Source organism: Prionailurus viverrinus, chromosome X (genome assembly GCF_022837055.1).
Source record: "Prionailurus viverrinus isolate Anna chromosome X, UM_Priviv_1.0, whole genome shotgun sequence".
Classification (NCBI taxonomy): domain Eukaryota; kingdom Metazoa; phylum Chordata; class Mammalia; order Carnivora; family Felidae; genus Prionailurus; species Prionailurus viverrinus.
In genome coordinates this window covers 28,898,940-28,926,524 of record NC_062579.1, presented here as the reverse complement: position 1 = coordinate 28,926,524, position 27,585 = coordinate 28,898,940, and the positions used below count along the sequence as shown (strand labels likewise).

The window sequence follows — 27,585 nt, the reverse complement described above, 5'->3', positions numbered from 1 at the left end:
ACCATCTCATAATATTGTTCTCATGGTGGTCTCAATGTGAGGGTGGCCTAGATTCTCCTCAAGGTGATCAAGCAAGACCCTGGCAATGTTAGCAGATCATAATAACAAGATGTTGGGGAAATATCCTGAAAATTAGCATCTGTAAGGTGTATGTGCTCTAATTTGTGAGATTTCTCAGGAATCTGAAACTACGCTCTCAGTTAAAATACCGAATAATTTGTGTAGGATATTATTTGAAGCATTCAAATATTTCCTTGCACATCCAATGATATTGATGAAAATTGTTAGCCATTGGAGCACCTGGGTGACTCTGTCGGTTTAGCGTCCAACTCTTGATTTTGGCTCAGGTCATGATCTCACAGTTCGTGTGTTCGAGCCCCACATGGGGCTCTGAGCTGACAGTATGGGGCCTGCTTGGGATTCTCTCTCTCTCCCTTTCTGCCCCTCCCCTGCTCATGCTCTCTCACTCTCTCAAAATAAATAAATAAACTTAAGAAAAATTAAAAAAAGAAACTGTTAGCCATTTAGGCTGTTTTCTTTTAGGAGCAAGGAAGACATATTCTTCACATTCATATTTGATGTTTTCTTTTCCCCAGACTACTGGCATCTTCATATAAATACAGTTCCCAGGTTGCATGTACTATGAGTTTATTTGTTGTCTAAACGCATTTTTATATAGCATTGGTTGCCTGAATTATATTTTTCTATAAATACAGACTGGAATTCTATTCACAGAACAGGTGTGTAAGTATGCAAATTGTTTTAAAAAAGGACTTATTTCTATATTTTCTTTACATTATTGGTCCGAAACTTGAAAACTATACACGCAGAAGTAACCTGAAATTATCTTCGTGGAATGGAATTCAAATGCATTAAGTTGTGGAATTTTATAGTCTCAAGTCACCTTAGAAATGATTTCAGTCACCTCACATTGAAAATAGGAGACTTGGGTCAAATGAGATCATGACTTGTGTCTGATTCCTCAATTTTTGTAAAAATCTTGGAATTAGAATATTAGTTTCTAGATTCCCAGCACTGTGCTCCTACCCCTGCTCTATTGTGGATGCCCCTATTTGACTGCCTTTTCTTTAAATATAAGAGTCTTTAGGGGTACCTGGGTGGCTCAGTCAGTTAAGCATCCAACTTCAGCTCAAGTCATGATCTTGCAGTTCGTGAGTTTGAGCCCCGCATCAGGCTCTGTGCTGACAGCTCAGAGCCTAGAGCCTGCTTCAGATTCTGTGTCTCCCTCTCTCTCTGCCCCTCCTCCACTCACACTCTGTCTGTCTCTCTCTCAAAAATAAACAAACATTAAAAAAAATTTTAAATGTAAGAAGCTTTGAGGGACCCTCAAAGATCATTTAGTGTCCCTGTTCTTTGAGTGGAGAAGACTATTGTGTTCTGCACAGATTTGAAACTATTAATTTCTGGAAAAACTGACATATAGTAAATGAGAGTATTACTCAAATGTCATCCCCAAATTATCATCTTTCTCTTTAAATAGATGAAAGTGAGCTTCATTCTTAAATGGGATATTATTATATCTTGACACAACATTCTTTTATATTATAGAAAAATTCAATGGAAAATGGGATAAAATTTGTCAGCAAAAATGCATTCTAAAATAGAGAAAGTGGGGCACCTGGATGGCTTAGTCGGTAGAGCATCTGTGTGTTGATCCCGGGGTTGTGAGTTTGAGCCACAGGTTGAGTGTAGAGATTATTTTAAAAAAATAAATTAAAAAAAAAAAAGAAATCTCATTTTATCTTTGAAAGAGCAGGATCACAAAAAGATGCTTATGGGGGCACCTGGGTCTGTCAAAGGTCAGTCTGTTCAGGTCATGATCTCAGTTTCTGAGTTCGAGCCCCATGTGGGATTCTCTGCTGTCAGTGCAGAGCCCACTTCAGATTCTCTGTGCCCTTCTCTCTCTGACCCTCTCCTGCTTATGCCCTCTCTCTCAAAAACAAATAAACATAAAAAAAAATAAAAAACAAATAAACAAACAAACAAAAAAGTTGAATTGTCTCAACTGTCAAAGATTCATTTCGTCCAAATGAATGGATTTTTGCTGTGAAAGATCATCCTGGATAGATTTCTGCAAAAAAAGAAGCAGACTACTCAGAGATCTGGTGGCATCAGTTCCCTCCCAGTTTGCAAGTCAACTCACAAAAGCACCAGGAAAAATTTCACCTATGAAATCAGTCATTCACTAGGTAATCCCAGAGTCCACTTGAACTAGATTTGCTCAATTGCCCATAGGTGCCACTGCCACATTATTCGACAAGTATCCCCTGAGACCATATTCTGAGCAGAGCCCTGTGCAACGGATGTACTTTACTTTCACACATTGGGCCTCAGACTCTACCATCATGCTGTCGTGGGCCACCCTCCCCTACATCTCTGAGAGAGGACTTTGGAAGCAGAATGTCTGGATTCCAATCCCTGCTCTGGCACATGCTAGCTGGGCAACTCCGCTCTAATTCTCAGCTTCTTTATCTGGAAAATGCAAACAAGAATACCCCATTCAGAAAATTTTAAGGAAGGTCACATAAAATATTACCTGAAAAATACCTAAGCCAACTATCCAAAATATAATGTGCAACTGGAAATTTTCAGCTACCAAATAATGTGATTCACTTTGGTTAAAATAAAACCATAAACCAAATATTTCAGTAGTATTTAACAAGAAAACTTGATACAAGTGCTTTTGGGAATGCAGGATGCCAGCTTGTCTGTTAATCTTTGTTTAGAAGTTAATAGAGAAAGTTGGAATATATTTACAAATTAATTATCATTAAGGCTCAAGGCATTAAAGCCTGAGTTTTGTACTGATTTAACTTAAAATTTTTTTTTCAACGTTTTTATTTATTTTTGGGACAGAGAGAGACAGAGCATGAACGGGGGAGGGGCAGAGAGAGAGGGAGACACAGAATGGGAAACAGGCTCCAGGCTCTGAGCCATCAGCCCAGAGCCTGACGTGGGGCTCGAACTCACGGACCGTGAGATCGTGACCTGGCTGAAGTCAGACACTTAACCGACTGCGCCACCCAGGCGCTCCTGTACTGATTTAACTTAATCTCTATATATTATTTACCCTGTCATCAGGTTGATTTGGGGGCGAATCTGTTGTAACTGAAAGAACCTCTCTTATAACATCCTATTTTCATTTGCAAGGTTTTATTTTTATCTCTAGAGCAATATAATCCTTAACCTCAAGACTATAATTACTATAAGGGGCTTGCTGTCTCTGTTTTCTATAGAAAAATGCTGTCTGCTGGAGTATTTACTATAGGAAATTGGATTTACTTACCAAAATTGTAAAACACACACTAGCCTTGTGATGTTTGGCTCAATATCCATTTGTCCTTGCTAAATGTCATAACACATCTACTATATATGTGATATAGATTTACTTGTCCACAAAAAAAGCTTTTGAATTTTAAATTTCTCCTTTTATGCCTGTCCGCAACAAATAAATTCATGACTCTAACAAGTTCGTTTTTAAACAAAACACAGAGATTCTTTCTTTACAATGGTAAGTATGAAAACAGTGTTGACTATGATTAGTTATACTTTCATTACTTATGCTCTCTCCCACCATTTGACAACTACTCTAAGGCCAACAGAATTATGGAAGTAGAGCCATATGTCTTCTCTTAGGGGAAAACAGAGTTGAACACACCAGGGTTCAGGATCAAGTTAACTGTTCTGCTGCCACCTGGGCTTTTGTCTTCATCCTTGCCTCTACCTTCCTACAACAATTGCCTACAAGTACTGAGGCCCCTCTTGGAATTTAGGGCCATGTCGGCCCTTGCTATTTCCTTCACTAAATACTGGTGTCCTGGAAAGAAACCCAAGCTTATGGCCACCTGCTGCGAGTTCTCCCCCAAGTCCCATTGTCTGCTGGTCTGTCTACATGTCTGAACAAAGCCTTGCACAAGATTCCCTGGGCGCTCCTGCCAAAGAAATGACAACCAGACACTGGCTTTTGTTATATTGTGCCTTGATTACATCCCACAGTGAATAAAAGTAAATGCACGATCCTGCAGTTTAAATCAGGGACCTGGTGTTGCCTTTCCCTTGAAGCGTAAGGATCATCCTAGCTCATCAAGACAGAAGGTGTCAGTCCAGTAACTGACCAGCCTCGGGAGCAGAAAGGTAAAGAGAAACTCAGTTGGTGAACTTGCTGTTTCCTTTTATCCTCACTCTTGGGAAGAACCAGGGTTCAACTGTGACATGAATAAACCTTAGTTAAAGAGCAAACACAGCCTAATAAATACAGAGATCCTGACTTCAGTGTCCTACTTCAGCAAATGAAGGCTAAATTACTGACACACTAAGTTTTCATCACTAGTGTTAGAGGTGAATGTCTGTTTTCCCCTAAATCTTACTTTGCGAAGAAACTTTATAGTTCTAATATATTTATGGAAAATGAACATAACTTACTCATTTTTGAGCACAATATCATAATCAGGACACGGAAAAGAATCACCTTAGCTATTGAAGGACAAACTGGAAACGAATCTATGAATTGACTCTTGGCGTCACCGCTGTAGCCCCACTGGCTCCTGGCGGCCTGAGCGCTCTTGGCCTCAGTTCCCACAAGTCACATAACCTCTTCGGGCCTCAGTCAACCCATCTGTAAAATGGCACTTTAAAACTAGTTTTCTTAAGGGACTAAAAAGCGGAAACACGCGTGAAGGGCCCTTCAGGTGCCGAGTAAACCGTGCGTGAAGTCACAGACCACAGGGCTGTCACACACCTGCCCTCCGTGCGTCACACCCACGTGTCACACTCTCCACGTCTTAAGTTCCGAGGCTCCAAACGCGCTCTTCCACCTTCTGCGGTCGGCGGCCCCAGATCGCATCACCCGTCTCGTCCCTGGTTCTTACTGGACACTATGTCTGCGCACCTGGGTTTGCACACGGGTTCTTACCCCCAGGGCAGAGGAAGCTGCGGACTCAGCAAGCAGAAGCGATGCCCCTTCGAGCTGCTGAGGCTCCCAGCTCCTCTGGGTCTCACTCTTAGGCCAGTCCACTTCCCTGACAGTCAGCCTTTGAGTAGCTCAGGGCGGGAGAAGAAACAAAGAAATTCCTGCACTCTTTCTGTTGGTTTCGCTTTTTTGTTTTGGCTTTAACAATGTTGAATTTTACCCCAATCCTATGCTCTGGGAAAACTGCAATGATTAAAGGAACTTCTCTTACCCATTTGTGTTCAAGTTGTGAAAGGTGAAATGAAACGGGTTCACTTATATCCAGGGGTTTTAAAATGGAGCCGGGAGGCCATTAAGGGGAGGTGGGCCTTCTGCACGTCCTCACTGGCAGAAGCATGAACTTGTGATCTGGACCAGATCCAAATACTCCAAGCAAATTGGTACAGTAATGCCATTTGCTTAGTGATAGCCTTAGCAACCAGTTATGTTTAGCCAAGATTAGTTTTCTGCTGCCAGTTAACAATCAAAATTCTTTGTAAACAACTTACATCGGCATTTGTGTTTTTTGTTTTTTTTTTTTGTTTTTTGTCTTTAGAAACCTCTGACTTTTGCTCCCTAGTGGGACACAATTTGGGCTGCTGCTCAAACCTGTGCACCCTGAATTGCAATCCTTCCATCCCAAATAAACTCTTTTGCTCAATTATTCCCTCCTGACAATTTTAGGTTGACAAAGGAAATGGCTTACCAAAAAGAAACATTCTTCTCCATAGGACTTAGAAAAGACTCAAATGCTCGCTTTGTTTACCTAAGATGAGGCCAGACACACACCCTCCCAATTCTCATTCTTAGTCTCATAAAAGATTATCTGTTCTGCTTGTTTCTACAGATCAATGGGAACAAAATGCTTACAAAAAAAAAATTTTTTTTTGAGGTTTATTTATTTTTACAGAGAAAGAGAGAGAGCAGGGGAGGAGCAGAGAGAGAGAGAGAGAGAGAGGGAGAGAGAATCCCGAGCCGGCTCCACAGCATCAGCACAGAGCCCAATGTGGGGCTGGAACCCATGAACCATGAGACATGACCTGAGCTAAAACCACCAAGAGTTGAGTGTTTAACACACTGAGCCACCCAGGCTCCTTGAACAAAATGCTTTTTAACCAAACTTCAGTTAAGTTTCTTTACCTTCCCCCCCACCCACACTGGTCCCTGAACTTTGAGCTATCTCTGACTGAGTCAACATATCTGTGAATACAACGGGCTCAGGGTAGGGGTGCCTGGGTGGCTCAGGCCATGATCTCACAGTTCACGAGTTCTGGTTCTGCGTCAGGCTCTGTTCTGACAGCTCGGAGCCTGGAGCCTGCTTCAGATTCTGTGTCTCCCACTCTCTCTGCCCCTTCCCTGCTCATGTTCTCTGTGTCAAAAATAAACATTAAAAAAAAAAAAAGAATGGCCTCAGGGTAAAAATTTCTCACATCTAATTTCCAATCGTTCCTTTCAACCCACTTCCCTGAACCTAATTATTGCTAGCATTGTTTATGCCTCCCCACAAAAGAAAACTGTTGGCCTAACACTTGAGAGGCTTGCAGATCTCATGATCATGTTTTCTGTTGTTGTTGCTTGTTTACTGGTTTGCCTTTTGGAAGAGGAGCTGGGCATTAAGGGTAGGCAGGGTATGGTTGAAAAACTAATGGAAAACAGAAGTGATGAAGGAAATTTGTGGGCTTTGTGTATTTGCTTTCAGGGACAATTTTTGCCTTGTAGAAATGAGAGGTGGGGTAGGAACAGAGTCAAAGAAAGGCATTCCCAGAAGGCTGGGGAGTAGAAGCAGGCTCTGGATCTCTTAGTCCCAAATTGGGTTCCACACTCAGATCGGTGACTGTGGGGCAATCTCTGCCGCGGAGGTAGGAGCTCTCTGCAAACACTGCCCCTCTGTGTCACTTCTCCCCCTGTGAGCTCAAGTATAAATCTCTAGGCTGAATCTATGGGTAGTAATGTTTCCTGTCAAGCCAGCAGGAGCCAGAGGAGAGAAAAGGCAATTAATCTTAAGACCAAGCTGATTAATCAAATTTCAGCAAAGGCCAGAGATGGGCTTAGGGAGAGATTTTTTTTTTTTAAAACTCCCAATAACTCTTGTAGTTTACAGTGGTATCATTTTGAAATTCAATCTTATCAGTTCCCTCTTACTTTTGGGGGAGAACCTCATCTGAATAGATCTCTTTCTATCAACACTATAATCACATTCTATTCTCATCATTCCTGGTACTGAATTTGTAGTGTAGAGACTAACATTGATGGTGCACTTACTGTGCTCCAGGTGCTACAGACATAGTGTTCTATTTGATCCTCACAGTAAATGAGGCATCATTATTTCCAATTAACAGATGAGGAAACTGAGACTCAGGAAAGTTAACTTGCAGGGGATTCTAGAGCTAGCAGGTAGTGGAGCAGAAACTTAAATCATTCCAATTAATTATATCTGACTCAAAATACCCCACTATTTCTGTTCTAGTGTAATGCTTCGCCACACACCTAAATACATCCTCACCTTCATTTTACGTAAAACGTTTTAACTTTTATTCTTTCCTCTCCATAGCTACACAAATAATACTAAAGTCATAGGTCACTAACCATTTTATAAAGCCTATTCATGTATTTTGCTCCATTAGTAGTTCTCAGTAGTCCTGTGAAAAGGGCCAAATGGTCTTATTTTCTCCATTTACAGATAAATTATTTGAAATTCAGAATGAATAAGGAACTTCGGGTAAAGTGAGACAGCTACTAACACGGTAGCATCCAAATCTGAACCTAAAACTTCAATTCCAAACCCATGATCCTCAAAAAGACATCACATATTCATGATCAATTCTATGTGTGTGTCTTTGGATATTGTGGTGTCTAAGGAAAGCATCATAATTTGGTAACAAATACTTCTCGTTGTGAGACAAAATATATACTAGAGAGGAAGTCTACAGGAAAATGTGTACGGTATACTCAGCCAACCATGGAACCAGAGTAAAAACAGTATATCCAAAAATATTTGACATAAAAACTGGAATTATTCTTTTAAAAATATTTAATTTTGTTAATTTTTACAGATAGAAAAGCACATAAATGTAACTTTTAACAAATAATTAAAATGTAAACATCTAGTCAAAACTGGAACATTGCCAGAACGTTTAGGTTATGGGTATATTCTACGAGAATGAAAAAGTGTTCAAGTGGAAAGTCCAGAATTCAAGATGAGAGCAAAAACAAAAAATAGTAAATATATGTAGATTTACATTTATGTTGACTGTGTTAAAGTGCTAATAAGGTCTAATAGGTTTATAAATAGAATTAAATGCAGGGCAGCATCACATGTTAGGATGAGATTGATTAAAGCACATTAGTTATTATCTAGGAAAATGGTAAAAGTGTTGTCCTTATTTTTAAATTAAGCATATTGTTAAATGCAACAAACATACAGAAAATCCATAAAACATCAAAGTGTAATTTAAAGAAATAATGGGAGTGAATACTTGTATAAACATTCCATTTACCTATTGATCACAACCTCTTCCCACAACCCAACTTCTCCTATCAGAATAAAGCCTTCTCTTTTATGGTAATCACTTCCTTTTTCTGTTATTATAATAATTATGTCTACTGTTTAGTCAATATTTGTAAGTAATCTATGTATGATCAAAAATCATGTACTGTGTTGACAGATGAAATAACTTACATGCACACATGCATTAACCATTAAGCCATGTCTGTTAATAGTATTCAAATCTTATATATTTAATTGATTTTTTTGCATGGTGATTATAAGAGGCATATGTTAAAATCTCCCACAATGCTTGTTGTGTTTATCCTTATAATTTTTCATTTTGTGGATCTATTGCTCAATCTATCAATTGATCAACCAATCCATCTATCTAATCTCTTTTATCTCATTAATGAAATGAGCTTTTCATCTTTACAAACTGATTTTCTTTATCTCTAGTAATTTTATTTTTTGGTCCTAATTTATAGTAGAGCTGATTCATGGCCATGTTTGTTTGTTTGTTTTTAAAGTAATCTCTGTGCCCAATATGGGGCTCCAACTCACGGCCCCGAGATTAAGAGTCATAAACTCTACCAACTTAGGTAGCCAGACACTCCTGGTCATAATTTTTTTTTCCTTTCTTATTTCTCCCACTCTGCTCAACACCAAGATGACTTTCCTGCGACCCTAGGGATGAGATTAGTTCTGATTTACTTAAACACTCAGGTTGTAACCCTTTTGGATCCAGGACTTTTCTGCTTGAGGCAGGCCCTAGGCTCTTCTTTTTCTCTTCTTCTTAAATTCATTTATTTATTTTGAGAGAGAGAGAGAGAGAGAGAGAGAGAGCAAGAGGGAAAGGAGCAGAGAGAGAGAGAATCCCAAGCAGGCTCCACACTGTCAGTGCAGAGCCTGACATGGGGCTTGAACTCACGAACTGTGAGATCATTACCTGAGCCTAGATCAAGAGTCGGAAGCTTAACCAACTGAGCCACCTAGGTGCCCCGAGGCAGGGCCTAGGTCTTGACTTCTTTATTCCTCTTTCCTTCTTTTCCTTGAGGAGGAGAATATGCCATCCTCAAATGTGCCACTTTGGCATGTAGATTGTTTTGAGCTGAAGACAATTAAGACTGAGTAAGTAGACTCAGGAAAGCTTACCTCCCCCTTAACCATTTAAAATAATTTAGATTGTGGTTCTGTACCAGAAAGAGGTAACTTTTTCTATCAAAAAGATTTATCTACATGGTTTGGCAAACATCTGATTACCAAACAGCTGCTCCTCTCATTTTCGTCAAATGTCTTCCTTCCCTTTAAAGCCCAGACCCCTACCCCCTTCTCCTTACCTCAGGATGGTTATAGGCCTCTACTGCCTGCCTGCCTGGGAGTTTCATGTCTTTGTGGGGCTCCTGTACGTATGTAGTTAAATTTATTTTTCTCCTTGAGTCTATGCTACATCAGTTTCATTATTGGACCAAAGAACCTAGAAGGGACAATATTTCTGCCCAAACACACCCCTCTCCCTACTCAAGCCAGAGAATCTAACCCTCCAAAATCAAAGAAGCTCAGTCTTTGAGTGTGAGGGAGGGGAAGGTGAGACTGATTGTTCTGTGTTCTGCTAAACTCCATTTTATTTGTTTATTTTAAAAATAATCTTTACACTCAACATGGGGCTTGAACTTAAAACCCGGAGGTCCAGAGTCATACACTCTTCCGATAGAGCCAGCAAGGTGCCCCTGCTAAGCTCCATTTTAGTTCTCATTTAAGAGTACCACTTTGGCCTGGAATTTTTCCAGAGTCTTATCTGCTCTTTGAGGTTTTTAAAATGATGTTTGTAAATTGTTATCTAAAGGTTTGAGTTGTTTTTAGCAGGAAGATTCATCTAAATAATTACCAGAAACTACAATTCAACAGATACATTTTTTGCAAGAAACAAAAAAAAAAAAATTTAGCTGCTTTTCCATGTGATGTAAAAAACTCAGACATATTCTCAATATCCAAGGCTTCTGACCATAAGAGATGGGCTCTTTGTACATTAAGGAAATGATTAGAAATAGTATTTTCTGCCAACACAGAAAACCTCTCCACAAAAGAAGAGGAAAAACAATAGTTTTATTATAAATAAGCAAGAAACCAAACTGCAATGTGTATTACAAGCATCAGCTAAGGTGACTATGACAAAAGCCTTACCGTTTTATACAGCCAAGCAGATATAATCCACTACGTACATATTAAGATAAATGATAACTAATCTTCACATAAAAGGAAACAGCAGTGGCATCTGTTACACATACTTTATTCTAAATTTACCTGGTAATTAAGGTGGCTATCTCTGTTAGCTAATCGCTTTTATCCAAAGGGATAATACAACTTATATCTATATAATAGGTAAATAGTTACAACTTGGTGTCAGATGCTTAAGTCAAACTTTCAGACAGACTAGTAGATGGTGGGGGGGGGGGGGTGGAGTGGAAGGGGCAGCTATCTTTTCTGATTATTTTATTTCAAAGAGATGTCTCCAGGCCTGGGTTGTAAAACTGGCAAGAAGCTTACTTAGCCTTTACAAAACCTTATGTACATCTCAAAGAACAGAAAACATAAACAATTGCAAGTTTTCTAAAGCAAATACTCTTAAGAAAAGCAATGGGAAACTTTCTTTCCTTTTTTATTCCATGGAGAATTAATTTTTTCCTTGGTTTTGATTTTTATTTGCCCTAAGATTTGAAGGAAGAAAGTTTCTTCCTTATGTTCCAAAATCTCTTCTACTGAACAGTGAGAGGTAAACCTTGAAGTCCTGAACAGATATGAAGGAATCCATAATGATGAAAGAGCTGGTCTTTCCTACACCTAGGAATACAGCCTCTTGGAAGAGAAGAGAACTGGGAGAGAGAAAGGAAGTCATTGATGTAGGCCCAGAAAGGGATGCTGTTGGGTGGAGCCAAAGAATTCTTAATATATGATGAGCTAACATCACAGACATGACTTCTTCTCCACTTACTATCTGGCATTTCAAGAGACCACCATGCCAATGTCTAGAGTCTCACACTAAGAATGGTCCTAGGCCAAGTGTAATCATGGAGAAATCCCGAGACTCCCAAGTTGCTTGCATTCTCAAGTTTCTTGAGGCCCAGGGTGGCTTTCTGAGAATGCTGCAGGTTTTGAACCACAGATTTCTGGTGAATCTGAAAGGTGTGTGGAGATAGTCTGAGGAAGACTCAATAGATTTGAAGGGACTCAGTGTTTTAGATGAGGAAGGTAATGGATGCCCTTTGTAGATCTGGCATCAGGGGGCAGACATTATCGTGTCATCATGGGATTGATGACCAAATCAGAGGTATCTCCTCAGGGCCATCGTGTGCAGGTGGCTGTGGACAAAATACAAAACCTAATATGGCAGTATAAAGTATTCTACTATATGGGAGGAAAATAATTTTCCCTCTACCCTTCTAGGTTCTTGGCTGAGACACCTAAACACAAACAGAAGTTTAACCACATGTATACCTCCTGGACACATGGGAGAGACCCAGGAAAACTGAGTAACTCCTCCAAATAACCCAAGCCATCATCTTAAACACCATTTCCAGTTAAAGACAAATGTTGGTTGGGGGGGGGGGGGTTGTGGGGCCAGTTATGGGAGGTGATTGGGAAAGCATATTAACCAAGGGTAAGGTTGTTATACAGATTTAAGTCCATGCCTTCTCCACTGATAAGAGTTTGTAGGGACTTAGTCGTTCTCCTCTTTCTGATACAGAGAAGGAGACACTATTAAAAATGGAGATTTCCCTTATATATGTACATTTATTTTACAAAAGGGTAACTTCTCAGGTTTTAGAGCTTTTCCTTTGTTTCTAAAAACTAATCAGCCTAAAATAATCCTTACGCCAAAGACATATATTTTAAGATGGCAAATCCTTCTCCCCTTCCCACCATTCACAGTAAAAGTAATTCAGATGGAAAAAGATGATAAAGGTGAAAATTCAGCATTTCCTTACTAAATACTACTGAGAGAAATCGAGAAGTGGCTGAGTTTACCACAAGTGTTTGTTTCCTTTCCTCAGCAAATTGCAAAATGCAGGGTAAAGTTTGCTAAAATGTAACACAAGTTACATCTTTGTACATGAGATTATATAGCTTCAGTAATCGTAGCATGCTAAGGGGGTCTAGCCTGCGTTTCCAAAGAATTTTTGTGCAGTGTAATCTGTCTCAAGGACTAACACGAACCCTGGATGGAAAGGAGGGCAAGTCAGCTTGCAGCCAAGCCTCTGACCTTGTGAGAGAAAGGAGATGGACTCTTAGAAGTCATTGCTGACTTGCAAACAATGGATTGTAATGAGATGGGGAGATTGAGTATAAGAGTATTGCATAATCCATCACATGCCCTGGTCTGACACAGGAATGTCAGCATAAGGGGAAACAGTTATGGATGGCTATGGAAAAACATGAATGCCTCTGTATGAACTCGGAGCAGCTCCTGCAAGTAATAAACTTCTTCTGAGAAAGGAAAAGCAATTCCAGCTCAGGGTATAAGTGTGCCTGACAATTTGGGCTTTCTAGGAAGTAGGAGTCCACACCTGAGCTAAAAAGCCAAATTAGTTCCTCAGTGGGGAATTAAAGGTTCTGGTCACCAATCCAATGTGTGGGTGTGTGTCTGGTGGGGGGTTCCCCCCCACCAACAAGCAATAGTCAGACACCAGCAACCTGTCCTACAATTTAACTCAACTCTGACACTATCTACCTGGAGACAGCGGCAGATCCCAAGGATTAAAAGGTTCAAGTTCTGTAAGATCTGGCCCCCTCTCCATCCTCTTCGGATGCCAGCTGTAAGTAAAAGTTGTCACCTAGAATTCTGACAGACTAGTTATAGACTGGAGGTTCCTACAACCTCCACCAGGTTCATTTAATTTGCCATTGAGGCTCACAGAACTCAGAGAAACATTGTACCTACTAGGTCGCCAGTTTATTATAAAAAGAGAACCCAGGAACAGGTGGATGGAAGAGATGCACAGGGTGAGGTACGTGGGAAGGGTGCAGAGCTTCCATGCCCTTTCCAGGGGCGCCACTCTCCCTGAATCTCCTTACATTTACAAACCTGGAAGCCCTCAGAATCCTGTCCTTTTGGGTTTTTGAAAAAAAAATTTTTTTAATGTTTATTTATTTTTGAGACAGAGAGAGACACAGCATGAGCAGGGAAGGGGCAGAGAGAGAGGGAGACACAATGTGAAGCAGGCTCCAGGCTCTGGGCTATCAGCACAGAGCCCGACGTGGGGCTCGAACTCACGAACTGTGAGATCGTGACCTGAGCCAAAGTCAGATGCTTAACCGACTGAGCCACCCAGGTGCCCCCTGTCCTTTTGGGTTTTTGTGGAGGCTTCATTGTATAGGCATTTGATTCAATCATTGGCCATTGGAGATGGATTCAACGTCCAGGCCCTCTTCCCTCTCTGGAGGTCAGTGAGGGGAGAAAGGTCAGTGGGAGAGAAGGTTCCAACCCTCTAATATGTGGTTGGCTCCCTTGGCCCATCCTTAGGTGCTTTCCAAAAGATGCCTTATTAACATAACAAAAGACACATTTTTGGCTCTCACCACTTAGTAAATTCCAAGGGTTTCAGGAGCTCTGTGCTAGAAATGGGAGAGGGGCACCTGGGTGGGTCAATTGGTTAAGGTCCAACTCCTGACTTGGGCTCAGGTTAAGATTTCACAGTTCCTGAGACCGAGCCCAGTATCAGGCTCTGTGCTGACACCGTGTATCCTGCTTGGGATTCTCTCTCTCTCTCTGTGCTCCTCCCCTGTGTGCATGCTCTTAATATCAAAATAAACAAATAAACTTAAAAAAAAAAGATCCTTCAAAAAAATGGGAAGACCAAATACATATATTATAAATTACAATATCACAGAAATGGTAGAGCATTTCCATGACAGCTGAAGCCCTCATTATATCACAAGCAACCTGTTCCCTGTTTTCTTTAAAAAATAAAAGCGAAACAAAAAAAAAATTGTAGTAAGACATAACCATTAAGAAAACATGGCCTGGGGCGCCTGAGTGGCTCAGTTGGTTGAGTGCCCAACTCTTGATTTTAGCTCAGGTCATAATCCTAGGGTTGTGGAATCAAGCCCCACTTCAGGCTCTGCACTGAACGTGAAGGCTGCATAAGATTCCCTTTCTCCCTCCCTCTGCTCCTCTCCTCCACTCATGAGCTCTCTCTCTAAAATAAAAACTCAAAAAATAAAAATAAAATGTTACCTTTAAAAAAAAGAAAAGAAAACATGACCAGTAATATGGAAGGTGAGGCAGGATTAGGAGGTTTCTGAGGGCCAAGAGATTTCAGGAGTAGGGTGACCCTATTACTGAGAGAGCGGGAAGGTTGTCCTTCCTTATGTTTCTTTGGAGCCAATTAATGCCAAGAGATGAACAAGAAAGCGTGGTCAGAGATCTGCATTTTGGAATCAGATCATTTTATGTGCACTTTTCAAACAAAGACAACACTCTGTGCTGTTTTCTCAATGTTATTTAAGGCTGAGCACTACTATTACCAGGATTAAACTTTCTTTGTTGAGGGGCACCTGGGTAGCTCAGTGGGTTAAGTGTCTAACTCTTAATCTCAGCTCAGGTCTTGATCTCAGGGTCATGAGTTCAAGCCCTGCATTGGGCTCTGCGCTGGGCATGAAGCCTACTTAAAAAAAAAAAAAAAGGTCTTTGTTGAGGTAAGAGGAAGACAAAGCAGGCGCTGAGAGGATGCAGTCTCCTGGGAGAAATAAATATCAACTCCCAGTGGAAGAAGTGGAGAACACAGACTCCAATACAAAGAGTTGAAAATGGCACCCAGGATCCAAATTACCTATATATGCTGGCAGTGGGCAGGGGTGTTACACTGTCTATATTTAAAATTCTACACACACACAGCAAACACAGATGTATATGTACATATGTAATATGTGTATTATTTAGTTACTTCAAACACTAACTTGGGTCCAGATATCACACTAAAGAACAATGCACAGCTTAAGTGTGGACAGCTGGCACTCAAATAGGAAGTCCAGAGGCAGCTACTGAAAGCACTTCTGTTCCTTGTGTTTCAATCAGCAAACTAGGCTTTGCAAATTAACATATTAAATGCCAGAAACAGTATTATTGGTGAAATAAGTGTGTTGACTACAATGATTTTTGTAAATGGACTCTTGTAGAGAAAGAAAAAGTAGTTAAGATTTATGGACTGGGTGAATCTAACATAAGAGTTACTGCCCAACTCTGCACAAAGAGGTTTTAAGAACTAATGAGGTTGGTAGGCTTTATCCTTTGCAATGGAGCCCAAGCCTTGAATCCTTACCAATTCATGCATCCTGAAACTGTTTTTAGGAATGTGGTTCTTAAACGTGGCTGCACATTAGACGTACTTGGAATGCCTTGGGAAGCTGCAAATGCTCAAGCCACACCGCAGGACAATAAAATGAGAATCCTTGGGGGAGCTGTCAAGGCATTAGTGGTTTTAAAAGCTTTTGGGGGGGCATCTGGGTGGCTAAGTCAGTTGAGCATCCAACTCTTGATTTTGACTCAGGTCATATCTCATGGTTCATGAGTTAGAGCCCCAACTCCGTCTCTGGGCTGACAGTGTGGAGCCTGCTTGGGATTCTCTCTTCCTCTTTCTCTGCTTCCCCCCGCCGCCCCCCACTTTTGTGCTCTCTCTCTCTCTCTCAAAATGAATAAGCTTAAAAAAAAAGATTTTAAAAGCTTTTTAGGTAATTCCAACATGTAGCCAAGGCTGAAAACCACTAGTTTGAGAGGATATATGGTGGCAATTACTATGTTTGCAGATTCCGGACTCTGGAATAGTTTTGGGTCTAGAGTGACCCTCTCATGCAAGGAGGTAGCTCCCCCTAAAGAGACAGAAATCTGGACTTCACAAAGCCCACAGAACAGGTTATATGAACTGTTTAATGTCTTTGTAATCAGTGTTTGATTAATCTATGTCTGTATATGTGCCAGCATTTGTTCTAAGATTTAGTTTATTCTCACAGAAAAGTTCAGAGAGAAGTGACTACTTGAACCAACTTCCAGTTTGGGGGCAGCATTATATACCAAAAATAAGAATTACACAGGGCACCTGGGTGTCTCAGTCAGTTGAGCATCTGACTTCGGCTCAGGTCATGACCTCTTGGTTGGTGAGTTCAAGCCCCGCATTGGGCTCTGTGCTGTCAGTGCAGAGCCCACTTCAGATCCTCTGTCCCCCTGTCTCTGCCCCTCCCCCACTTGCACCCTCAAAAGTAAATAAAACATTAAAAAAAAAGGATTCTGCAAGACCACATTGGCCTAAGTCAGATTATAGTGGGTGCTATGGATGTAATTTGTTATCTACCAACCATGAGCAGTTTTGCATTAGATAGTCACTATTTTAGGGTACTAAATTCTGGAGGGAGACTTAATTACCACATCCATCAAAGGGTAGAGATATTGGATAATAAGTAAATAGCTTGTCTCTAATCAGGAAAGCAAAATTGTTCTGGGTGGAGAAATATTTATTTGGTACAGGCACCGACCACAGGAGGGCAAACAAGTTCCTATGTTTTGCCTCTGTAACTAAATTTTGATCTTGAATTTTCATTTCAGCGCAGTGGTGGAAAATTTAATCTCCAAATTGAAGGTACATTCAGTAAATTCTGATTTGAAACCCAGTCTTTTAAAGTAGCACTCTCTTAACTCAGGAATTTCCTGTCATTCCTTTCCTTCTATAGGGGTCCAGGGCAGGCCACTCCAAAATGTAACACAATGGCAGGCTGTTTCTTTTGAATTGAAGCTACCCAGGAAATAACTAGTGCAGGGACACTCAGCCGCTGCTCTGTCCCCCTGAAAGCAGGGAACAAATCTCCCATTTGAATGGCACTCTCTCTTTCCTAAGAAGTAGAAAAGACAACTTTATCACCAGAAATAGGGACTTTAAACTTGAGAAAGATACAAAAATAAACCTTGTTACCTTTTTACTAAGGTACTACTTCAGCCCAAATTCCACTTATAATTCCTTTACTAAATAAATTTCCCAAACAGTTGTTTTCTTTATCCTGTCAATTCCTCACAAATTTATGGTCTCTTTGTCTAGAATGTATAAAACCTGCCTGGGTCATTTCTTCGGGTCTCAATTTCATATTGGGGCCTCCATGCACATGTAATAAAGTTTTGGCTTTTTCTATTAATCTGTCTCATATTAATTTAATTCCTAACCAGCTAGAGGAACCCTGGGAGGGGAATGAGGGAATTTCTCCCTCTACAACACTTCTATTTGCCCTGTTCCAGGAGGATTTACAAATAACTGACATTTGGGAATGGCTGGCTGGCTGGCTAGATTAGATAGATTGATAATGTAGAATTTAACAGTGAAATTAAGAACCTATGCTGGCTTTGACTGACATGAATAATCTTATTTTTAATAAAAAAAAATTTTTTAAGTAACCTCTATGCCCAACATGGGGCTCAAACACACGACCCTGAGATCAAGAGTTGCATTTTCCACTGAATGAGCCAGTCAGGTGCTCCTAACGTGTATAATCTTAATTGATTTTATTGATTGACATCTACACACTGCTTCTGTGGCTCAAATGCCCATGTCCTCTCTGCTGTGTGATGCCTAGTTTATTGCAAACCAACGTGTGTCTTCATTTGCCTGTCATTTTGAGGGTTCTTTGAGTCCCCAGCCCACTCTTGCCCTTTTCTAGATCCCTCTGAAGGGAATAGGCTACATTTAGATGCTCTGCCACCAATCACATTGAGGGACAGGTACTGACAACTTGCTACTCTAGATTTCAGATGTTGAAATGGCTTTGGGACTTCTCTGGGGGACTTTCAGTAATCCTTTATGTTTGGGTCCCACTAACCCTGTCTAGATTTCTGTCACACACCAAACCCTAGAACATGATCCTGGGATATTTCATCTACAACTTAACTCCCTTGATCACCTCTGCCAAATAATCTGTTTTCCCTAAAGCAAATACATGTTTTCTTTATACATCCAGAGGCAGGAAACTGTTCTCACATCCTCATGGCATCTTTTGAGTTAAATGCATATGACATCAACTCTAGGTTTGCTTTCTTCAAGGTTGAGTTTACTGGAAGCCAGGTTTTTACAACTTTTGTGTGTCTACGAGTTTAAAAAAATCCACTCAGGAACTCATTTGATTTATTTACTCTCAGTTGAGTTAATCCTCTCTTGACTCTAGGAACCCTCTCTTGACTCTAGGATCACCAACTCAATGGATGGAGTACCCAAGATCATCCCAAATAATGGGAAAAAGAAAAGCATTGGTTACTATCAAAATATTGCCTCCTGCAATACTTGTAACAAGGACTTATGGCAAACTGAATGGCTGGGCTTGGGATAACATTTTATTAGGTTATCTGTATTAGCTTAAAGTGCCTTCTTGTGAGAAAAGCAAAGTTCTCGTATGTTAAGTGACATGTCTGAAATCACAGTGCTAATTAATAGCAACTCTGAACACAGAAAAGTGTAGTGTTTTCCTGTCGCTGGAAACTCTAAACTTGGGTTGGGGAAATAGAAAGTGGCTTCCAGCTAACTCAGTATCATTGATTCACAAACATGGCAGTCCATTAGAATCAACCATAGAGCTTTTGCAAAATACATATGACTCTCCCATAGCAAGCATGCAGATTCACTGGGCCTTTATTAGGTTCCACGCCTCTGTTTTTAATTGTACACGGATAATTTCTATGCTTTACAAAATAAACAAAGCAGAAGGGCATGTGCAATGTACATCCAATCAGCTTCAAGTGTTGTTTTCCCTGGGCATCCTTTGAGCAGCTTTTTCTGCCCCCCCCCATCTCTTCTAGCCCCCAAACACCAAATGGGAGGCAGCTAATGCAGGCATCAGCTCTAATGTATGCACAGCTTGAGGCAATGGTTTTAACATCTCTGTGTGCTTCAGGATCACGTAGGATTCTTGTCAAAAATGTAATTATTGGGGTGCCTGGGTGGCTTAGTTGGTTAAGCGGCTAACTCTTGATTTCTTGATCAGGTTATGATCTCACGGTTCATGAGATCGAGCCCCGTGATGGGTTTTGTGCTGACAGCACTGAGCCTGCTTAGAATTCTCTCTGCCTTTCCCCTGCTTTCTGTTACTCTCGAAATAAATAATAAATAAGCATTAAAAAATGCAATTATCAGATGCCACTCCCAAGTTGCATGAATTGCTGCATGGATACTTAATAATGGATAATTAATAAGTGGATATATGTTAGAATTTGGCCTGAAGCTGGTGTTTTTTATAACCTGGAAGTGAGGCTTTGGGGCCCTAGTCATCTCAAATTCGTTGACTGCTCTTGTTGTTTACCTACCAAAACCAACTTAATAAATGTGCATGATCAAGTTGAATTAGGTCATAGGACTTATTTACCCAAGCGTTTGTCTTCTAGTAGTTGAACCCTCCTTCCCTTGGAGGCTGCAAACTGTGTCCTGGTCCTCCTTTGAAACAGCCTGGTGATGGGTAGGAAGTGAGCATATACATCTGCTGGGGGATTTGGCAGGAAGGCACGTAGAAACATTTCCGAAAGTATTTCCGAGCCTGTCCATAGAAATACCAACTTTCTTCCAAACCTACAAAATGAGCTGTGAGGCTTACTAAGTGTTGAGTTTGAAAGCACCAGATTTGTTGATTGATAAATACCTGTTTGGAGAACAGAGAGTGCCTCCCAAGCACAATATGGTGCTCAATAACTTTCAGGAAACACAGATGGCACGCATATTTGGACCTTAAAAGCTCTGATGACCTAGAAAGTTCATTTCCAGTTTAGTTACTTTGCAGACAAAACAGGGGATAGATATATCACACTAGATCTAGCAGTAGGGTGAACCTAGGTATTGGCCCAAACCATTAGTTCTTGGCTCCTTGCGTGAATCCCTGGCAGTAGGAAGACAAGAACGCACGAATCTCTGTAGGGAGCTCCATGTCCTGCTCTACCAGACAAACAGATGAGAACCTTTAGGAGAAATGGACCTGTCAGGGTAATTATTAAGGCAGCCTCCTTACCAGTAGATTGGCATAAAATGGGAGGAGATCCTGATGGGGGGTGGGGGGCAGTGGATAAGAGAAATAAAGTCGAAGAAGAACTGGAAGATGAAACTGCAAAATTAAACTTGATCCTGGCAAGACACTAAGGAAATCCTATTGCAGCAGAAAACGGCCTACCTCCTGGTTTGTTTTGCTGTCTGCTCCAGATCCAGGAAAGCCTAAAAATAGTGGGGTTGTCAGAAAACGCAAGAGAAGTGACACCTGAAGAGCACTGAAAGGAAACAAAACAGAACAGAAAACAGAACAAAAACCACTTTCTTATGGAAAAAATATCATCCTCATTGTGACTGATTTTATTCACTGAAGTGACACAGCGATTTTTTTTTTTTTTTTTTTTTTTTTTTTACATATTACCCTAACAGCACTCTGAAAACTTTGAATGGAGGCATGATGGGCTATTTACTGTGGGATTCCCAGCACAAAGCGTAACGTTTACGAATAGTAGATATTTAATACATGCTTGTTAAAAGAATGAACACAATGAACCTGTGTAGGTTTAAGTGGAAGAGCAGAATGAGGCCAGGAGATGAGATATGAATTCTCGGGGGCAGATGTGATAACACTTATGTTTCTAAAATTGGATCCCTTTGTTCCTTGTTGTTTCCTTCCTCTTGCCTTTACTTCTTTATTTTCTTCCCTTCTCTGGGCTTGCCCCACTTCTTTCTTTTCTCCCCATTCTCTCCCACCCAATCTTGCCCCTCTTTGTCCCCCTCTCTCTCCTTCTGACATTGAGAGAGCAGAGGCTGAAAGGGGCTAGAGATGATGGTTCCAAGATCCTCCACTAAGGTGGTAGCAGGGCTGGGACAAAGACAACTTCTTTTGTCACCGAAGCCAGGGTCTCTTTTCAGTACATCACACATACTCTCCCTAGTTTAGATTTAGGTACAACTGAACAGAGCCAACCTGTCACCACGACACCAAACAAAGAGCCTCATTATGCTCTATACATCACTCTGAAAGTATTACATCTAAAGAAATTAGTGGCAGGTCCCACTCTGCTGTACCTCAGAGGAAATGCCTGACCGTGATGGCCATTAAAAGGACAGACATGATTGATACGAAATAAATTTTGTTAATAAGTAGGTGTCAAAAAATACAAAAGGTATGGATTATTTCTAAAATGGACTGCTCTGAATTTCACTTATGATCTTGGGCTTTGTCACACGTCAGCTATATCTTCACAACACCCAAATTAAAATGAAAATCTGCAAAATCTGTCAGTTCGTACTTGTTTGAGTATATGGTTCCAGAAATATGCATACAGTTTTTCTAGCTAAATCGATCTGTTATTTTGCTATCATGTAGACATAGCCACAATTATAATTTTGTTTTTTGTATGGCCAAGTGATTATTTCAGAAGGCAAAGACTGGAATACTCTTAAGTCTTTGACAGCCTCTCAGTAACCCGGAAACAAGTTACTTAGTGATAGTCCTACCCAGTAATATTAAAACTAATAACAAATACCAGTATAGTATTTCACAGAGGATAATGGGAGCAAATTAAGTGACATCCAATGTATACAGGAAGTTGTTCAAGGACCAATAGAAAGCATTATTCACTTAAGTGGAGTGAAATGGCAATATTTGCTGAAGAAATAGGAAGCATTATGAGGAACTGACCAACTTTAGTTTCCCTCATGCATATTCTTACTTTTCTCTGGAACTAATGAGCCCTGACAGTGGCAACAGTGAATAATACATCTGAAGTTCTACTCAAATTTTGCTCTACTGGTGATTTTTTTTTCTCATACATTTGTACCTTTCATTTAAATTTGCTTTCTCATATATGCTGCGTTTATTAGAAATTGTGCTTTAGGGAACCTGCTTTAATTTTTTATTATTTTATCTTTAGCAACAATTACTACTTGATGTAATTTAATTTAAAGGATTGGAAGGGAACAAGTTGTAGGCAGGGAGGGTTAATTTGGAGGCCACCAGCTTGTGACTCAGTTAAGTCCTTGATGAGTGATAATCAAGAAAGTCACAAATTATAAACAAGAAACATAATATTGTTTATTAACGTTCTGACCCAGAATTAGTTTTTATTTGCTTTTCTGAAACATTACTGAGGTTAGTATTTTCTTTCTCCTGGAATTTTTTTTATTTTTATTTTTTATTTTTTTAATGTTTATTTCTGAGACAGAGAGACACAGAGCATGAGTGGGGAGGGGCAGAGAGAGAGGAAGACACAGAATCCGAAGCAGACTCCAGGCTCTGAGCTGTCAGCACAGAGCCCGATGTGGGGCTCAGACATACAAACTGTGAGATCATGACCTGAGCTGAAGTCGGTCGCTTACTGACTGAGCCACGCAGGTTCCCCTCTCCTGCAATTTTTTTTTAATGTTTATTTATTTATTTGAGAGAGGGAGAGAGAGAGAGAGAGAAAGTGTGAGGGCAAGCACAAGTAGGGGAGAGGCACAGAAAGAGGGAGAGAGAGAATTCCAAGCAGGTTGTGCACTGTCAGCACTGTCTGTGCCACAACCATGAGATCATGACAAAAGTCGAAATCAAGAATCAGATGCTTCAATGACTGATCTACCCAGGCGCCCCTTTACTCCTGGAATTTTACAATACTAGTTATATCTAATGAAAATATTTGGACAATGCCCCTCAGTCTTCTGAGAGGAAGTGTTGACTGCAAAAACAACACAGAAAGAGAATGCAAAATGAGTAATATACAAAAAGTAGGTGGCTGAAGACAATTTGACATAATCTGTCTTACAAATTGTTCATACTATTTGCAATAAAGAGAATATAGCAAAGTTGGATCTTGAATATCAGAAGAGATACTCCACACATTGGAAGGTGTTGGAAGATATTCCACAAATTGTGCACCATGGGAAAGTTGAATGACGTATTAGTGAGGGGTGGATGGAATCAGTCTGTAAGGTTTTGCTGGTATTGTGGGACCCTAACATGACCTCCCTGGGGGGAGCTAATTTGTCATAAATCTCTACATCTGACTGGGTATGTAAAATGACACCTGGAGCACACATGGAGGTTTCCTTTGACTAAATAGATCTAGGGTTTGTCAATGCACTTTAATCCAGGCTTTCCTAATGTGCATCCAGGATTACTTCAGAGGCAGAAGTATAATCCCATGCAGAAGCTAGTGGGAATCCATTTCTCTTTGAATTGTACACTTATCAGGTTTTTTTTTAAGTTTATTTATTTATTTTGAGAGAGGGAGAGTGAGTGAGCATGAGCAGGGAGGGGCAGAGAGAGAGGGAGAGAATCCCAAGCAGGCTCCATGCTATCAGCTCAGAGCCCGACGTGAGGCTGGAACTTATGAACCATGAGATCATAACATGAGCCGAAACCAAGAGTTGGACACTCAACTGACTGAACCACCTAGGTGCCCCAAGGTTTCAGTCAACTTGAAGCTACACATTCTTCCTCCCATAAAGTAAGAACTTCTGCAAGTGTATGCAGGGTCATATTGTATTATTTAATGCTTTATTAGTTGTGGCTTTTTTGGTAGGAATGCAAAATGGGGGCAGCTGCAATAGAGAACAGTGTGGAGGCCCCTCTAACAATTAAAAACAGAATTATTATATGATCTAGAAATCCCACTTCTAGGTACATATTTAAAAGAAATGAAAATAGGATCTCCAAGAGACATTTGCATACTCATGTTCACTGTAGCATTATTCTCAATTGCCATGAGGTGCAAGCAGCTAAATATCCATCGCAAATGAATGGATAAAGAAAATGTGGCATAGATACACACTGAAGTGTGTTCACCCTGCAAAAAAGGTGGAAATCTTGTTATGTGCTACAATGAGGATAAACCTGAAAAGACATTATGTTAAGTGAAGTAAGCTAGCCACAAAAGGACAATTAGCGCATGATTCCACTTACAGGTGGTATCTACATTAGTCAATCTCTTAGAAATACAAAGTAGAATGGTAGGTGCCAGGAGCTACAGGGATAGAGAAAAGGGGGGCTGCCTTTCAAAGAGTATAGAGTTTCAGTTTTGCAAGATGAAAGTTTTCTAGAGATCTGTTACACAGCAATGTACTTACAGTTAACACTACTGTACTTAAAATGGTTGAGCTTTTACATTTTTTATGTGTTTTTATTTTTTATTTAAATGTTTATTTTGAGAGAGAATGCAAGCAGGGAAGAGGTCGAGGGAGAGGGAGAGAAAGAATCCCAGGCAGGCTCCAAGCTCAGCGTGGAGCCCCACATAGGGCTTGATCTCATGATTGCAAGATCGCGACCTGAGCTGATACCAAGAGTCCACTACTTAAAAAGACTGAGCCACCCATGCACCCTTTTCATGTGCTTTTTAACACAATAAAAAAAAAGGATTTCATGCTAGGATAAGCTCTAAAAATTATTTATACTTCACGTATTCTCTATTCCTACAGCAGCATTTTATCATAATTTCTCTTATTGTCTCTTCTACTTGAATGTACCTACTACATATATTTCCTTTGTCTTTTGGATGTCTCATTCAGTCCCAACTTTCTAAGAAGAATAGTTTTCAAATTCCTTTAATAAGTCCTTATAAGAAAAGTACAAACCTCTGGAGCTTCAATCAACTGTTGTTGGTCTAAACCACAATTATTTCTCCGTGCTGGACCAACATGTAGCTATGAATAGCTCTTGAGTAATCTATTGTTGGGGAGGAAAATTAATTTCTTTACACCTCTAGGTTCTTGGCTATAACACCCCTAAAATAAAAGATTAAGAGGAAAAAACACCCCAAATTTACCTCCTATGTACACAGGAGAGAGCCAGGAAAACTGAGTAACTCCCCCAAATGGCCAATGTCATCACCTTAAATACCATCTTCAGCTAAAGACAAAAGATGTTGGGGTGAGAAGCCAGTTAAGGGAAGTTATCAGGCAAATCACAGTAAACAAGGGTAGGGTTGTTATCTACATAACAATCCAAGGCCCTGTCTTCTCCATTGGTAAGAGTTTCTGGAGTTATAGTCATTCTCTTCTTCCTGGTATAGCCAGGGAGATACTCTTACAAACAGAGATTTCTCTTTATAAATGCAAATTTGTCTTGTAAAAGGTAACTCCTAATCCATTTGTAGAGCTTCTGTGTCTGCTAATTTTTTGGATACATTATCTCATTTTATTCAAATACCAGCCTGAGCACACATGGTCTAAGAACACTCAAATAATAAACAAAATACAAGTAGATGTTAAAAATTGGTCTTCAAACATTATAGTCAATGATGCCATACTTGCCTATGATCTTACCAGCATAAACTATATCCAAACATTGGTGGCCACCAAACTATTCAGCAGAACTTGCTTAACTATGAGCTGTTTCAAGCTACCAGTTTGAGCACTCTTCAGTATTTTTTTTTGTTTCAAATTCTAGATAGCTATAGGGATGTGACCAGGGGTTAGAGGAACCAGCTCAAGCTTGGTGTAGTGCCAAAATGTGGCCAATTGAGGCTTTGAATAAGTCATAGCAGCATTTGCCAGTGCCAGGGCCTTCTCTCAGAGGTTGTCAACAAATTGGGCCAGCGTTCTAGGATGGAAAATCCATGAATAGCCACTGAGTGTCTGCTCTTTCTTGAATAACCATGTCAAAATAATCTCTATGACAAAGAGGTACAATTTAGGGTGGCATATTTGCTCCCATTCAGTATAAACAAAAAATTTTAATTTTATTTGAGTAATCTATACACCCAACATGGGGCTTGGACCCAGAACCTTGAGATCAAGAGTCACATTCTCCACTGATTGAGTCAGCCAGGTGCTCCCCAATTTTTTTAAACAATTCTTTTAAGATTTTATTTTTTAGTAATCTCTATACCTAACGTGAGGCTCAAACCCATAACCCCAAGCTCAAGGGTTACATGCTGCACTAACTGAGCCAGCCAGGTGTGCCTCAGTATAAGGAAATTCTAAAACTAGGGCAGGTAGAGTAAAATGTATCTCCAAAGTTAGTAAGGGCAAAAATACATTACAGTAAACAAAAACTAAACCAGAGCAAACCACCTATTGAATATTCTCAACCTAATGTTAGTTTCTTATCTGGATGCTTCATCTTTCTATCAATTGCCTTCCCTGTCTCTTTGAAACCTACCTTGTAGATTTCCCTTACCTTGTGTGAAAACTTGCTAAAAGAGTAGAGATTGTAAATCTGACCTTCCTTTGTAAGGTTGAATTTCCCATTTCCATTTAGAAATTATTGTTTTGCTCAGATTATTAGTGGTATTTTTTAAAAGAATTTTTAAAAATGTTTATTTTTGAGAGCGAGAGAGAGAGAGAGAGAGAGAGAACAGAGGAGGGGCAGAGAGAGAGAGGGAAACAGAGGATCCCAAGCAGGCTCTGAGCTGAGAGCAGAGAGCCTGATGTAGGGATTGAATTTACCATCTGTGAGATCATGACCCAAGCTGAAGTCCTACACTTAACCCACTGAGCCTCCCAAGCACCCCAGACTATTAGTGGTATTTAGCCTACCACTTTACCATGAATATGCATTCAAGGTAGAGGCAGCCAGGGACAGTATTCTAGTCTGCTTTTCTTTTTCTTTTTTCTTTTGAGTTTCTATTCCACACCAAACACTGTATTAGAAGAAGATCAAAACAAGACAAAACAAACAAAAATAAATAAAATCCATAGTTTTTCCCCTTAAAGATCCTGTTAGGGACTATGCTAGAAACACAACTTGACCAAATTTAGGCACAAAGACGACTTTACCAGTTCCAGTAACCAAAGGGAAGGTGGGCAGTGGTGCAGCCAGGCCTTGGAGACACTGGGAACAGTGGCGCCCTCTTTGCCATCCCCTGTTTCTCTGTGGTGGTCTCTTTTCCTCCTGCAAGCTGGCTTCTTCCATGAGTTCTTCAGTCTGGCTCCGATGGCTCTTGTCCTCATCGCTTCACCATCTGAGAGGGACTGAGCAGACCTGAGGTCCCAGAGAAGCACTCTGACTGTCTGGCACAGAGTCTACACCTGTCATTCTGTCCAGGGAGGTGCATGACTGTGACTCTCAGCCTCCACTAGAATCCTGTTGTTCCAGAGAAAGTGTAAATGACTGAACCGTGGGCATATACTTTAAGTATTTTGTTAGATCAAAATAAATTTGGAAGAACATC

General features: G+C 40.3%; 2 pseudogenes; both read right to left on the bottom strand.

Moving 5' to 3' along the window:
* LOC125156941 (protein kinase C-binding protein 1-like) overlaps positions 1-3,800 on the bottom strand; it is a 29,863-nt pseudogene extending 26,063 nt beyond the window's left edge.
* A 21,891-nt stretch (positions 3,801-25,691) lies between these two features.
* On the bottom strand, positions 25,692-27,364 carry LOC125156940 (ATP synthase subunit g, mitochondrial-like; annotated as a pseudogene).
* Positions 27,365-27,585: the final 221 nt, after the last annotated feature.